The sequence below is a fragment of the Rana temporaria genome, chromosome 3 (assembly GCF_905171775.1).
Source record: "Rana temporaria chromosome 3, aRanTem1.1, whole genome shotgun sequence".
NCBI lineage: Eukaryota > Metazoa > Chordata > Amphibia > Anura > Ranidae > Rana > Rana temporaria.
Genome location: NC_053491.1, coordinates 458172481 through 458188361, shown reverse-complemented (window position 1 = coordinate 458188361; position 15881 = coordinate 458172481). Strand labels below are relative to the sequence as shown.

Here is a 15881-nt window from a genome sequence, read left to right as displayed (position 1 = left end):
TTAGATGCAGTTGGTGTCATTGGATGCATTTTTTACTGAATTCCAACTGCATAGACAGCCTAAAATCTAGTGAAATGCAGTAAAAAAAAGTACAGAATGCTGCATTTTTTTGCACCACAAACACATGTGCAAATGCGCCCAAAGAAAGAAGGAGCTGACCTCACAGGACAAACACAGATGAAAAAATCGCATGTAACTGCGCATAAAACTGTGCATGATAAAAACGCACCGTAAACATGCAGTTTCCGGTGTGAATTGGCCCCATAGAAAATAGAAAAGATAGAAAAACAACTTATAAAAATACAAATAAAGTTGTAATATTTAGTCATTAAAAATTACAAAATTACCGTATTTATCGGGGTATTGCGGCCGGCCTAGATTATGTAAATGAGGGTCTACGCCGATTCCCGACGATTTACGAGCGTACGCCGGGCCTACACCGTCGAGTTACGTCGTTTCCGTACGCGATAGGCCGCCTAAAGTTATTCCACCTATGAGGTGGAATAACAATGTTAAGTATGGCCGCCGTTCCCGCCGTGAGGTTCGAATTTTTTTCGTCGTTTGCGCAAGTCGTCCGCGAATCGGGATTTACGTTGTTTACGTACGCGTAGAAATCAATAGGCCCGTACGGCCTACTTAGCCGCAATGCGCACTGGGAAATGTAGTCGCCCGGCGCATGCGCAGTGTAAAAAACGTCAAAAAACGTGAGGTCAAGCCTCATTTCAATAATACACGCCCCCCTCCCAGTCATTTGAATTAGGCGCGCTTACGCCCGCTCGTTTTAGGCTACGCCGCCTTAAATTTGAAGGTAAGTGGTTTGAGAATCACTTTTAACCTAAATAATTTAAGGCGGTGTAGCCTAAAAAGAGTAGGCTAGGCCGTCCTAATTTTAGGCGCCCCTACGTGAATCTACCCCCATGTATTACATTTGTTTTACATACAATACAAACTCTTTTAATCAAACTAAGGATTGATTGTTTAATCTAGTCAGCATAAGATTATTTATTATGGCCACATAGTTTGTCTAGTGCAATGTTTCTCAACCCCAGTCCTCAAGGTGCCCCGACAGGTCATGTTTTCAGGATTTCCCTCAGGTGAAACGGCTGTGGTAATTACTAAGGCCGGGTTCACACTGGTACGACATGATGGTCGTACTACTTTGCCCTGCGACTTGAGGTCAGACATGCATCCGACTTCAATGAACAGGGATCCGACTTTGATCCCAGACAATACCAGGCACTGTGTCTGGTATGAAACTTTAGGAAGAACTCCACACCAAATTTGGCGTAGCGTACATTGGTTACTCTACGGCGGCGTAATGTGCGCCTTGCTCTCTGTGATCCTGGGCCTTGGTCCCCAAGTGTTTGCGTATTTACGAGTGTTTTTGAGTGCATCCGAGTGGCTCAGAACGTGTGTCACCGACACCCCCGCACCCCTGGCCAAATGCTGTACTGCACACCACAGAGGCTTGAAACCAGCTTGTTGTCGCAACCTGTTTTAGGATCTTTTTAAAATAATAGCTCGTATTGCAAAGCACTCGTTAACCGCATAATTTTTTTTTTTGAAACGGCATGGGTTCCCCCTCCATGAACATACCAGGCCCTTCGGTCTGGTATGGATTTTAAGGGGAACCCCCTATGCCGAAAAAACTGAGTGGGGGTCCCCCCAAAGTCCATACCAGACCCTTATCCGAGTACGCAGCCCGGCCGGTCAGCAAAGGGGGTGGGGATGAGCGAGCGCCCCCCCCCTCTCCTGAACCATACCAGGTGCTTTGGGGTGGGGAACGCAGGGCCCCCTGCCCCAAAGTACCCCCCCCCCATGTTGAGGGCATGTAGCCTGGTTCAGTTCAGGAGGGGGCTGCGCTTGCTCGTCCCCGCCCCCTTTGCTGACCGCCTGGGCTGGATAAGGGTCTTGTGTGGACTTTGGGGGGCCCCACACTGTTTTTTCAGTGTAGGGGTTCCCCTAAAATTCATATCAGAGCGAAGGGCCTGGTATGCTCTTAGAGGGGGAACCCATGCCGTTTAAAAAAAATAATAATTGGAGTTGAGAGACACGGGTCTAGTGTGACCTAGGTAGTGAGGGTATGGAAGGAGGTGGTGTGACCTTGATCAGTTTGTGTACTCTTCATTAAGAGCACCTGGTGTATTTAGGTTTTGTGCTGCCCTAGGCCTGACTAAACTCGCGCAACCCCTAATTTAAATATGATCCACCCCTTCCTGTCAAGACCTGTTTAAGACCTGCCCAGAAATTTTCCAGTGGGGACAATAGTTCTGAGGGCTTTGGGGGGGGGGAGGGATTCCCTTAATCTGCAGAGATTTCCTCTCATTTCCTGTTTGGCTATGGGGCAGGAAATGAGGGGAAATGAACAGATGGCAAAAAAAAAAAAAAATTAACAAGGGCTATAACCACCCCTTACCCTATCCAAAATGGAAAACAAAAGTGTTGCCTACATTACATTACATTACATTCTACATTAAGCACACATTTATGCAAAATTTATGGAGGACTAAGAAGATATAACCATGTCAGTGGTGCAGCAGAAAAAAAGCTCACACAATCACTTGTAAACACAGAAGTCTGTGTTTTGTGTTTACAAGTGACAGCTCTGCACTCTGTGTGTAACCCCCCTGAACTCTGCAATCTTTAAGACCCTCCTACTGTTTGTGAAATCTGACCGGGGTCGTGGTTGGGTTCCTGCACCTATTTTCTGAGGAAAAAAAGCTCTGTTGGTCACTGATGCATTTGTGACCAATGGCAGGTAATTAACCTCTTTGTGCTCCATTAGCAGCAGTGGTGTCAGTGTATATTAACCCCTTCATGCTGCAGCACAAAGGAGTAAATTAGCACTGACACTGGTGCCACTAATGCAGCATAAAGGGGTTAATTAACTGCCACTGGTCACAAATGCATCAGTGACCAATAGCAATACAATAACCTCCTCCATGCTGAATATTCCAAATAGCATTGTAGATTAAAGTGGTTTTAAATGTTGTTTTTTTATATAAAAATAACAAACTTGTTATACTTGCCTGCTCTGGCAAAGGGTTTTGCACAGAACAGCCCAGACTCTTCTTCTGGGGTCCCCCGCTGGCACTCCAGGCCCCTTCTCTTCATCCCGCCTCCTGTCACCTTAGAATCATCACATAGGGGACTTTTTGTCCCCTATGTGATGAAAAACATTACATAAGGAAAAAAAGTTACACCCAAGTACATAAACCCCACATATACACATGAACGAACGTAAACGCATGCCTCAGGCGGCGTAGCGTATATCGGGCGGCGTAAGCCCGCCTAATTCAAAAGAGGCTAGTTGGGGGCGTGTTCTATGCTAACTAATCGAGACCACGCGTATTTGACGTTTCTTACGAACGGCGCGTGCGCCGTCCGTGAAAGAATCCCAGTGTGCATGCTCCAAATTACGCTGCAAATCGTCAATGCTTTAGACGTGAACGTAACTTACGCACAGCCCTATTCGCAAACGACTTACGCAAACGACGTAAAACGTAAAAAAATTGACGGTGGCCCGACGTCCATACTTAACATTGCGTACGCCTCATATAGCAGGGGTAACTTTACGCTGGAAAAAGCCTTACGTAAACGACGTAAAAAAATGCGCCGGGTGTACGTACGTTTGTGAATCGGCATATCTACCTAATTTGCATATTCCTCGCGTAAATCTACAGAAGCGCCACCTAGCGGCCAGCGTAAATATGCAACTAAGATACGTATCAATAGATACGCCAGCGTAACTTCTTTCTGAATCTGGCCCATAATGTTTGGGGGTTTTGTGTAATCTTCAGGCCTAAAATGATTTTTTAAACATGTGTGCAAAAATGGTTTTGGCTAAGAAAAGGTAAATTAACATGGATGACAAAAGTGGGAGTTGGGAGGAGGCAGGGAAGAGGGAGAGTGGGGCAAAGTTACTCCACCTTGGGCCTCTGGGTTATACTTGCCCCTGGGCCAAAAGATGCCAGTCAGCCCCTGCCAGGGTTTCTGGAGGGCCACATTGTCCTCCCCCCACCCTTGTTAACATGAAAAATCAGACTGTTTTCCTTGATACATCACTTTTCCACGCTCTATGGGCCACTTAACTGGACTTGCCCCCGCCTAAAACTGCCAACCCTCCCCTGATGGTGGGTGTCTCTACACAGAGCACCAGGATCACAGGTTGATGCTGTGATCCCAGGACATCACCCGAGAAACAGCTTTGCCAAAATGTGGGACTGTCCCAGCAAATCCGGGACAGTTAGCATCTAAGCCAAAATTGTCACCACTGTGCCATGCCATCAAACGCAGTCACTATGCCATCAATTCGCACTACTGTGCCATGCCATCAAAATGCAGTCACTGTGCCATGCCATCAAACGCAGCCACTGTGCCATGCCATCAAACGCAGTCACTGTGCCATGCCATCAAACACAGCCACTGTGCCATCAATTGTCACCACTGTGCCATGCCATCAAACACAGCCACTGTGCCATCAATTGTCACCACTGTGCCATCAATTGTCACCACTGTGCCATGCCATCAAACGCAGCCACTGTGCCCCTCAATTGTCGCCACTGTGCCAATTGTCACCACTGTGCCCTTTAATTGTCGCCACTGTGCCCATTGTTGCCACTGTGCATGTCACTGTGCCCTTTAATTGTTGCCACTGTGCCCATTGTCACCACTGTGCCCATTGATGCCACTGTGCCCTTTGTCGCCACTGTGTCCTTTGTCACCACTGTACAGTTGATGCCACTGTGCCCTTTGTCACCACTGTACTCATTGATGCCACTGTGCCCTGTCACCACTGTACCCATTGATGCCACTGTGCCCTGTCACCACTATACCCATTGTCGCCTCTGTGCCCATTGTCGCCTCTGTGCCCATTGTCGCCACTGTGCCCTGTAAAATACCCCCCCGCCTGGCACTTACCTTTCTTCTCCCACGTCCCCCGATGTCTTCTCCCGCCCTCGATGACGCTTCAGCAAATCAGGTTACCGATAACCAGAATCTGTGAACCTGATTGGCTGAGACGGCCGCCAGTCTTATCCAAGGAACGCACCTCCCGTACGTCCCGAGGATAAGCTTCCGGGAGCCGAGGGCTGTACTCGGAAAGCCTATCAGAGCCGCTGGCTCTGATAGGCACTTCCGCACAGCCAACCAGCTGCCATTATTCAGGTAGTCTGCGCTCACCGTCCGGCCATCTGAATAGTTGCGGCAGCGGCTGGCAACATTAACATACATTCATGCAATGCATGAATGTATGTTATTCAGTGGCGGTGCGGGAGCCAGAGGGGGCGGCGCTCCAGCGCCCTCTATAGACGCACCGCCACTGCATTCTACCAAACTACGACTGGGGCAAAATGAATTCTGATAGGCTAATATATTTTGCTGCACTTAAAATGTAACACTAATGCCGCGTACACACGATCGGACATTCTGACATCAAAACCATGGATTTTTTTCCGACGGATGTTCCCTCAAACTTGTCTCGCATACACACGGTCACACAAATGTTGTCTGAAATTGCTAACGCCAAGAATGCGGTGACGTACAACACCACAATGAGCCAAGAAAAATGTAGTTCAATGATTCCGAGCATGCGTCAAATTGATTCCAAGCATGCGTAGGATTTTTGTGCGTTGAATTGTGTACACGCGATAGGACTTTCCGATAAGAACTTGTCGGAAAATTTGAGAACCAGCTCTGAAACATTTGTTGTCGGAATGTCCGATCGTGTGTACGCGGCGTAAGGATGTAATGTCATTTTAACCACTTCAATACTAGCCCATAGACATATAACATCCACAGATGGGATCTCCCATCCTGGGTGGACGTCATATGACGTCCTGGGCTTTGCGGGGGCATATCTGAATGATGCCTGCAGCTAGAGGCATCATTCAGATATCATTCTTTAGTGCCGGCGATCCTGCGCACCATAAGAACGATCATAGCGGCGGTTCTGCTTTCCGCCGCCATCCAGTGCTTCTCCGGGCTCTCCCGTGCCATCGGGGGCCCGGAGAAAGACTCGTCCGGTGTAGGCAGAAAGCATAGAGATGACTGGTGACCAGATGGTCACCAGTCATCTCTATGACCGTCAGAGGCTCGGGCGCGATGTGATGACGTCACGCCCGGGTCCCCGTAAGTAAACAAAGCCGCGATTGCGGCTAGTAAGCAACAGTAATCATGAGATTGGTGACATTTTTTTCACCGATCTCATGCTTTCCAGCCTGGAGGAGAGATGCGGGGTCATCTCTCCATAAAGAGGACCTGTCACACACATTTCCTATTACAAGGGTTGTAATAGGAATAAAAGTAATAAAAAAATAAAAAAAAAGTGTAACAAAATAAATAAAGTAAAAAAATAAATAAAATAATAATAAAAAAAAATTAAAACGCCCCTGCCCCCGGTAGCTCGCGCGCAGAAGCGAACGCACACGTAAGTCCCGCCGGCATATGTAAACGCCGTTTAAACCACACATGTGAGGTAACGCCGCGTGCGTTAGAGTGCCAGCAACAATTCTAGCACTGGATCTCCTCTGTAAATCTAAACTGGTAACCTGTAAAAAATGTCAAAGCGTTGCCTATGGAGGTTTTTAAGTACCGAAGTTTGGCGCCATTCCATGAGTGTGCGCAATTTTAAAGCGTGACATGTTAGGTATCTATTTACTCGGTGTAACATAATCTTTCATATTTTACAAAAAAATTGGGCTAACTTTACTGTTTTGTTATTTTTTTTAATTCATAAAAAAAAAAAATCCCCAAAAAAAAGCATTTGAAAAATTATTGCGCAAATACCATGAAAGATAAAATGTTGCAATGTCCGTCGTTTTATTCCCTAGGGTGTCTGCTAAAAAAACATATATAATGTTTGGGAGTTCTGCGTAATTTTCTAGCAAAAGAATGATGATTTGTACATGTAGGAGAGAAGTGCCAGAATAGGCCCGGTATTGAGGTGTGTATAAAAGCCCGGTATTGAAGTGGTTAAAAGCCTAATCTGCATTTATATGCAAGATATAGTAATATACCTGCAGTATGTATAGATTTTTTTCCTTCTGACACTAAATCCGCTTTATCTTCTTACAGGGTGACAGAGTCTTGAGTGTGACGACAGCCTTGTGAGCAGGTGACCCCTCTTCATGATTAGGTGACATATTCAAACTGTTGCACCGTGACACCCTTACTATTTACCTTTGGCCACCTTCACTAAATCTGTGATAAACGCTAGCTGCCTACTTATCAGTTATGTTTTGCTGACCAAGAACAAGGATATGGATTAGCAATTGCAACTCTTCATGTATTTCCAGGTCTGTATCTCTGATGTATTTCAGACAGGCAGCTCGCATTTTTCAGAAAAGGGCAGTCAACATATTTCGGTCCTGCTAGGTGTTCTTGTAGGCCTTGTTATTTTAGAGCTTCAGCTAAACCATTGGCAATCAACTGCTTAAAGGGGTTGTAAAGGAATTTTTTTTTTCATAATAAGCATCCTTTACCTGCAGACATTCCTCTTTTCACTTCCTCATTGTTCGTTTTTGCTCAGAAGTTGCTCTATTTCTTCTCTGTTCTGTTCACTTCCTGCTTGTCTGATTGTTACTGACCACCGTGACGGGAGGCTTTACTGCGGTGGTCAGTAACGTGCTCAACCCCTCCTGGGAACTACATCTGTGTGGCAGGACGCTCTCTACATGTAAGGCCCCGTACACACGACCAAACATGTCTGCTGAAACTGGTCCGCGGGCCAGTTTCAGCATACATGTTCGGTCGTGTGTAGGCGCGAGCGGGCCGAATTCCAGCAAACATTTGCCCGCCGGGCCTTTTCCCAGCAGACAAATATTCCTGGACGTGTTTTAAAACCGTCCGCTGGAATCCTGCCCGCTCGGACATGTACGGTCGTCAGTACAGACCTACCGTACATGTCCGAGCGCCCGTCGTCCCTCGCATGCGTCGAATGACTTCGACGCATGCGTGGAATCCTTTAAATAGCAGGCCCGCCCACGTCGCCGCGTCATCGGCACGTCATCGTCGCGGCGACGACGTGGACACGCCCCGCGTATTGTTTACGCGCGGACTTCTTTACGATGGTTAGTACAACCATCGTACAGAAGCCCTCTGGCAGGCATGTACGGTGAAAACGGTCCGACGGACCGCTTTCATCGTACATGTTTGCTCGTGTGTACCGGGCCTTAGAGACTTCAAGGAGGTGTGAATTATTGGGCGTGCCGCAATGCATACTGGGAAATGTAGTTCTTACATGAACGAGCGCCGCAAACCAGGAAGTGAATGAGAGAACAGAAACTAGAACGCCGAGGTGATATATATGAAGGAATTTAACCACTTAGTAACCGCCCTATAGACAATATACGTCTACAGGGCGGGTGGTTAACTCTAGGAGGGCGTCAATGTACGTCCTCCCAGAGTCCGTCTCCCGCGCGTCCCCTGGGACGCGCACACGGGAACATCCGTGACCGCCGGGTCCAGAGGACCCGGCCGATCACGAATCGCGGTAAACGGCCGCTGATAGCGGCCGTTTACCATGTGATCGCTCCGTCCAATGACGGAGTGATCACATGTAAACAAACCGGCGTCTTTTGATGACGCCGGTTCCTCCCTCCTCTCTCTGTACCGAGCTGTACAGTGTGAGAGGGGGGAGCGCGGGTGTCAGCAGCGCTGTGGATGGATCTGTGACTATTGCAGTCACAGATCCATCCATCCCTGCTCAGCCATCCCTGAAACCCCCTGCAATACCCCCCCTTACAATACTCTGCAATACTCTGCATACCCCCTACAATACTCTGCATACCCCCTACAATACTCTGCAATACTCTGCATACCCCCTACAATACTCTGCAATACTCTGCATACCCCCTACAATACTCTGCAATACTCTGCATACCCCCTACAATACTCTGCAATACTGTGCAATACACTCTGCAATACCCCCCCTACAATACTCTGCATACCCCCGGCAATACTCTGCATACCCCCGGCAATACTCTGCATACCCCCTACAATACTCTGCAATACTCTGCATACCCCCTACAATACTCTGCAATACTCTGCATACCCCCTACAATACTCTGCAATACTGTGCAATACACTCTGCAATACCCCCCCTACAATACTCTGCATACCCCCGGCAATACTCTGCATACCCCCCTGCGCAATACTCTGCATACCCCCCTGCGCAATACTCTGCATACCCCCCCTGCGCAATACTCTGCACACCCCCCCTGCGCAATACTCTGCATACCCCCCTGCGCAATACTCTGCATACCCCCCCCTACGAAATACTCTGCATACCCCCCACCTGCGAAATACTCTGCATACCCCCCACCTGCGAAATACTCTGCATACCCCCCCTGCGCAATACTCTGCATACCTCCCCTTCGCAATACTCTGCATACCCCCCTGCGCAATACTCTGCATACCCCCCTGCGAAATACTCTGCATACCCCCCTGCGAAATACTCTGCATACCCCCCTGCGCAATACTCTGCATACCACCCCCTGCGCAATACTCTGCATACCACCCCCTGCGCAATACTCTGCATACCACCCCCTGCGCAATACTCTGCATACCACCCCCTGCGCAATACTCTGCATACCCCCCTGCGCAATACTCTGCATACCCCCCTGCGCAATACTCTGCATTACTCCCCGGCAATACTCTGCATTACTCCCCGGCAATACTCTGCATTGCTCCCCGGCAATACTCTGCATTGCTCCCCGGCAATACTCTGCATTGCTCCCGGCAATACTCTGCATTGCTCCCCGGCAATACTCTGCAATACCCCTGCACAATTACTCTGCGCAATTACTCTGCAATACCCCCGCACCAATACTCTGCAATACCCCCGCACCAATACTCTGCAATACCCCCGCACCAATACTCTGCAATACCCCCGCACCAATACTCTGCAATACCCCCGCACCAATACTCTGCAATACCCCCGCACCAATACTCTGCAATACCCCAACACCAATACTCTGCAATACCCCCGCACCAATACTCTGCAATACCCCCGCACCAATACTCTGCAATACCCCCGCACCAATACTCTGCAATACCCCCGCACCAATACTCTGCAATACCCCCGCACCAATACTCTGCAATACCCCCGCACCAATACTCTGCAATACCCCCGCACCAATACTCTGCAATACCCCCGCACCAATACTCTGCAATACCCCCGCACCAATACTCGGCAATACCCCCGCACCAATACTCTGCAATACCCCAACACCAATACTCTGCAATACCCCAACACCAATACTCTGCAATACCCCAACACCAATACTCTGCAATACCCCGGCTAATACTCTGCAGTACCCAGAAAATACTCTGGGAAAAAAATGCGTTTTAACCACTTCCCGCCCGCCGGCCGTCATGACGTCCTTGACTTTGTGCAGGGATATCTAAATGATGCCTGCAGCTACAGACATCATTCAGATATCATTTTTTTCAGCCGGCGATTCCCTACACCGTAAGAACAATCATGTCGGCTGTTCCGCCTCTTGATCGTTCTTACGGGAGGCGAAAGGGGACGTCTCCCCTCCCTTCTCCCTCTGGTGCCTCTTCTGACTCACCGCTACGATCGAAACCAGGATCGTTTTATTTTTTTTTATTTTTTTTCAGGCTTCCCAGCCTAGAGGTGAGATGTGGGGTCTTATTGACCCCACATCTCACTGTAAAGAGGACCTGTCATGCTATATTCTTATTACAAGGGATGTTTACATTCCTTGTAATAGGAATAAAAGTGATCAAAACATTTATTTTTGGGGAAAAACGTATCAAACTAAAATAAATAAAGTGAAATGAACAATAAAAATATTTTTTTTTTTTTAAAGCGCCCCTGTTCCTGCGTGCTCGTATACAGAAGCGACCGCACACGTAAGTCCCGCCCACATATGAAAACGGTGTTCAAACCACACATGTGAGGTATCGCTGCGAACGTTGGAGCAAGAGCAATACTTTTGGCCCTAGAGCTCTTCTCCAACTAAAAAGATGTAACCAGTAAAAATATTTAAAGCGTCGCCTATGGGGATTTTTAAGTAGCGAAGTTTGGCGCCATTCCACAAGCGTGTGCAATATTGAAGGGTGACATGTTGGGTATCTATTGACTCGGCGTAACTTCATCTTTCATATTATGCAAAAACATTGGGCTAACTTTAATGTTTTTTTTTTTTTAAAAGCACAAAACCGTTTTATTTCCAAAAAAACGCATTCGAACAATTGCTGCGAAAATAACGTGCGCGATAAAAAGTTGCAACGACCGCCATTGTATTCTCTAGGGTTTTTGCTAAAAAAGCATATATAATGTTTTGGGGTTCTATGCAATTTTCTAGCAAATAAATGATGATTTTTCCATGTAGGAGAGAAATGTCAGAATTGGTCTCGGTGCTCCAGAACGCCTGATGGTGCTCCCTGCATGTCGGGCCTCTGTATGTGGCCACGCTGTGTAAAAGTCTCACACATTTGGTATCGGCATACTCGGGAGGAATAGCAGAATGTGTTTTGGGGTGTAATTAGTGTTATGCATATGCTGTGTGTGAGAAATAACCGGCGAATATGAACATTTTGTGAAAAAAAAAAAAAAAAAAAAAAAATCTTGATTTTGCAAAGAATTGTGGGAAAAAATTACAACTTCTAAAAACTCACCATGCCTCTTTCTAAATACCTTGGAATGTCTTCTTTCCAAAAAGGGGTCATTTGGGGGGTATTTGTACTTTTCTGGCATGTTAGGGTCTCAAGAAATGAGAGAGGCTGTCAGTACATCGGGTGTGATCAAATTGATCAATTTTCAGTAATTGGTACCATAGCTTGTAGACCCTATAACTTTCACCCAGACTAAATAATATCCCAATTTTTTTTTTTTTTTTTACCAAAGATATGTAGCAGTATACATTTTAGGCCAAATTTATGAAGAAAAATTAATTTTTTGCAAAATTTTATAATAGAAATGAAAAAAAAATCATTTTTTTACAAAATTTTCGTTCTTTTTTCATTATTAGCGGAAAAAATAAAAACCACAGAGGTGATCAAATACCACCAAAAGAAAGCTCTATTTGTGGGAAAAAAAGGACAAAAATTTCATTTGGTTATAGTGTTGTATGACTGAGTTATTGTCATTCAAAATGTGAGAGCATCGAAAGCTGAAAATTGGTCTGGTTATTAAGGGTGTTTAAGTGCCCAGTTGTCAAGTGGTTAATAGGTATTTACTCGTTTTTTAACAGAATCATTACACCATTCTGTCTGTCTACCTTGCAGACAATGGCCCGGATTCAGAAAGAATTGCGCTCTATTTGCGGAGGCGCAGGGCAACGATTTTGCCCTGCGCCCCCGCAAATATTTTGCGCTGCCCTCGATTCACGGAGCAGTAGCTCCGTAAATTGCGAGGGCGCGCCGGCAAAATTGCCCGGCGTAAGTGCACGCAATGTAAATGATCCAATGTAAATCATTTAAATTAGGCGCGCTCCCGTGCCGAGCGTAGAGCGCATGCTCCGTCGGGAAACTTTCCCGACGTGCATTGCGGCAAATGACGTCGCAAGGACGTCATTTGCTTCAAAGTGAACGTGAATGGCGTCCAGCGCCATTCACGATTCACTTACGCAAACGACGTAAAATTCGAACGCCGCGATGCAGGAACGCCGGGTATAGTTTAGCATTGGCTGCCCCTGCTATTAGAAGGGGCAGCCTTACGCTAAACATGCCGTACGGAAACGACGTAACTTGCGTACGCAGGGGGCGCGCAACATTGTGAATCGGCGTAAGTATGCAATTTGCATACTATACGCTGACCACAATGGGAACGCCCCCTAGCGGTCATCGCAAGAATGCAGCCTAAAATCTGCGAGGCATAAGAGCCTTATGCCACGCAGATTTTAGGCTGCAGTCGGCGTAACGAGTTCTCTAAATCAGGAGAACTTGTTACGCCGGCGCAAGTCAGCAATTGCGCTGCGTAACTATGGTTACGCAGGCGCAATTGCTTACTGAATCTGGGCCATTGGGGTAGATTCAGAGAGCAATTACGCCTGCGTATCCATAGATACGCCGCGTAATTGCTAAGTAGCGCCGGCGTATCTATTTTCTGTATTCAGAAAGCTAGATACGCCGACTTTAGCCTAAGATACGACTGGCATAAGTCTCTTACGCCGTCGTATCTTAGGGTGCATTCTGACGCTGGCCGCTAGTTGGCGCTCCCATAGATGTCAGCGTAGAGTATTTAAATTACATACTTACGCCGATTCACGAACGCACGCGCGCCCGGCGGTAGTTTTTTACGTCGTTTGCGTACGTCGTTTTCGTCGTAAGGCTGCTCCTGCTATTAGGAGGCGCAGCCAATGTTAAGTATGGACGTCGTTCCCGCGTCGCGATTTGAAATTTTTACATCGTTTGCGTAAGTCGTCCGTGAATGGCGCTGGACGCCATTTACGTTCACGTCGATACCAATGACGTCCTTGCAACGTCAATTACCGCAATGCACGGTGGGAAATTTTAGGGACGGCGCATGCGCAGTATGTTTGGCGTGGGAACACGCCTAATTTAAATGATCCACGCCCCCTACGGGATCATTTGAATTACGCGCGCTTACGCCGGCCCCTGGGTGCACACTTTACCCAGAAGCACTGATCAGCCCCCCCAAAAAAGGCCGCCGCATCGCCGCTTTACTCACTGACAGTACTTGTCCTGGCCAGCCGAGGCCCATTTTACCTTGTTCCAACGCTGGCTCTACATTGATTAGACACAAGAGGCGGGATTTATGATTTCTCCAATCAAAAGCAGGGGGGGGGTGGGAATTGTGCCTCTTCCCGGCCAGGACAAGTACTGTCAGTGAGTAAAGCAGCAATGTGGCGTCCTTTTTGGGGGCATCGGGTCAGCTCTGGTGGGTAGCTGTGCCAGTTTTATTCCGGGACACTGTATTTTCCTGGTATGAAGGTGCCCGGGATAGACATGCAAAATGCGGGACTGTCCAGGGCAATCCGGGACTCTTGGTGACCCTACGCCAGAACTAATCCTTACTCCCAGCTAGGCATGATCTGGATCTAAATTTGGGCCAGAGCCTGTGGGAAGTTGTCACATGATCCCACCCCCACTGGCTCAATCAGCTATGGCTGGGGCATACTTGTTAATCTATTGACTCCTATATGGCCAGATGGCTGTATTATATCAATGCCATTGACCTAATATGGCCATCTGGCCATTTTAGTTCAATGATGTCACAAGCATCCCTGTCCTTTTACATACTTGCAGCTGTGGGGGCTGGTGGGGATGAGATTGTGTGATAGGTTATCAAGGGACAATAGCTTTTTTCCACTGCCACTGCTTTTCTTTTATACTGGCTCTCCAAAATAAAAAATGCAATAATAGATGACCAAAGTTTAATTGTAGGACAATTGGTAGATCACCTTAAAGCGGTAGTTCACCCTCACTGACATGATTTTTCCATCGAGACAGGCATTGTAGCGCGAGCTACAGTATGCCTGTCCCGATTTTTTTACCCCCGTACTCACTGTGTACTCGTACATTAAAGATTTCGGCTCCCGCGGGGAATGGGCTTGCCTATGGAGAGGGAGGATGATTGACGGCCGGCCCTGGCACGTCACTCTCCCCGAAGACAGCCGGAGTAGGTCTCGGCTCTTCACGGCGCCTGCGCACAGGCTATGCGCAGGCGCCGTGAAGAGCCAAGCCTATTTCGGCTATTTCCGTCACGTCACTCTCCCCGAAGACAGCCGGAGTAGGTCTCGGCTCTTCACGGCGCCTGCGCACAGGCTATGCGCAGGCGCCGTGAAGAGCCAAGCCTATTTCGGCTATTTCCGGAGAAGCGTGACGCGCCAGAGCCGGCCGTCAATCATCCTCCGTCTCCATAGGCACGCCCATTCCCCGAGGGGAGTCGGTATCTTCGATGTACGAGTACAAGGTGAGTACGGGGATAAAAAAATCGGGACAGGCATACTGTAGCTCGCGCTACAATGCCTGATTTTATGGTAGAGGAAAAAAATAATTTTTTTTGGGGTTTATAGGGTGAACCCCCGCTTTAAGAACTGTCCTAATGGCTTCGAGGCTTCAGGTGGTAGAGGGTCAACAGGGCCATCACCTGAGCCTGAATCTTTGGAGGACTCCAGACAATCAGCAGGACTAGGCTAAGGTGACCAGATTTTTTAAATGAAATCTGGGGACATATTTTTTCTTTACTAGTAATGGCAACAGTCAGCGACCCTCTGCCCGTCACCGCCCACCTCACAGCCTCTCAAGTCTTACTCTTACTACTGGATGGGGAGCGGAGGAAGATCACTCCGCCAGGGAAGGCAAGGAGATAGGCAGGTGGCTGGCCAGGATTTGAGGCAAGGCAGAAGAACATGCAAGCGAAGCAGAATGGGCATGCGCCGGAAACTGAAGAAATATTCCCTCCGCTCCGACCAGCACATGGTCATCAGAAAGGGGCACAGATAATGGGAAAAATACAACCCCCCTTGTCTTTGAAATTGCCCCTGCCCCCTATTAAATCCAATCTGGGGACAAAACCAGGGAAAGACTTGGTCCGGGGACAGTGTCCTCAATCAGGGGACTGTCCCCTGAAACTGGGGATGTCTGGTCACCCTAGATTAGGCACCTCTGGGAACGGTACTTTAGCGGGGCCTAGAGGCCCAGGTTCAAAGGAAGGCAGATGCTATTCGAAAGGGACTTCCTGGACTGGCAGTAGATCCATCCTCTGGGTTGTCGACCCTTCTATTAGCAGCAGGTTTGGCGGAACTCAGCATGCAGGGTCTTAGCAGATTGCAGTGGAGCAATCTTTTAATGGTTCTGGACCTTCTGAGGCTACTGATAAGGGGGTACGTTCCCCCTTATCAGTCATCCGCACCACCGCCACAGTCATCCGCACCACACTTGGGCTC

General features: G+C 48.0%; 1 protein-coding gene across 3 annotated transcripts in view; it reads left to right on the top strand.

The window, feature by feature from the left end:
- MOGAT3 (monoacylglycerol O-acyltransferase 3) overlaps positions 1-15881 on the top strand; it is a 61302-nt gene that overhangs the window by 6645 nt on the left and 38776 nt on the right. Inside the window, exon 2 of one of the 3 annotated variants that reach the window (XM_040346720.1) lies at positions 7075-7114. The gene's annotated coding sequence lies outside the window, so the exon portion shown is untranslated. The other 2 variants (XM_040346719.1, XM_040346721.1) reach the window with 2 other exon arrangements.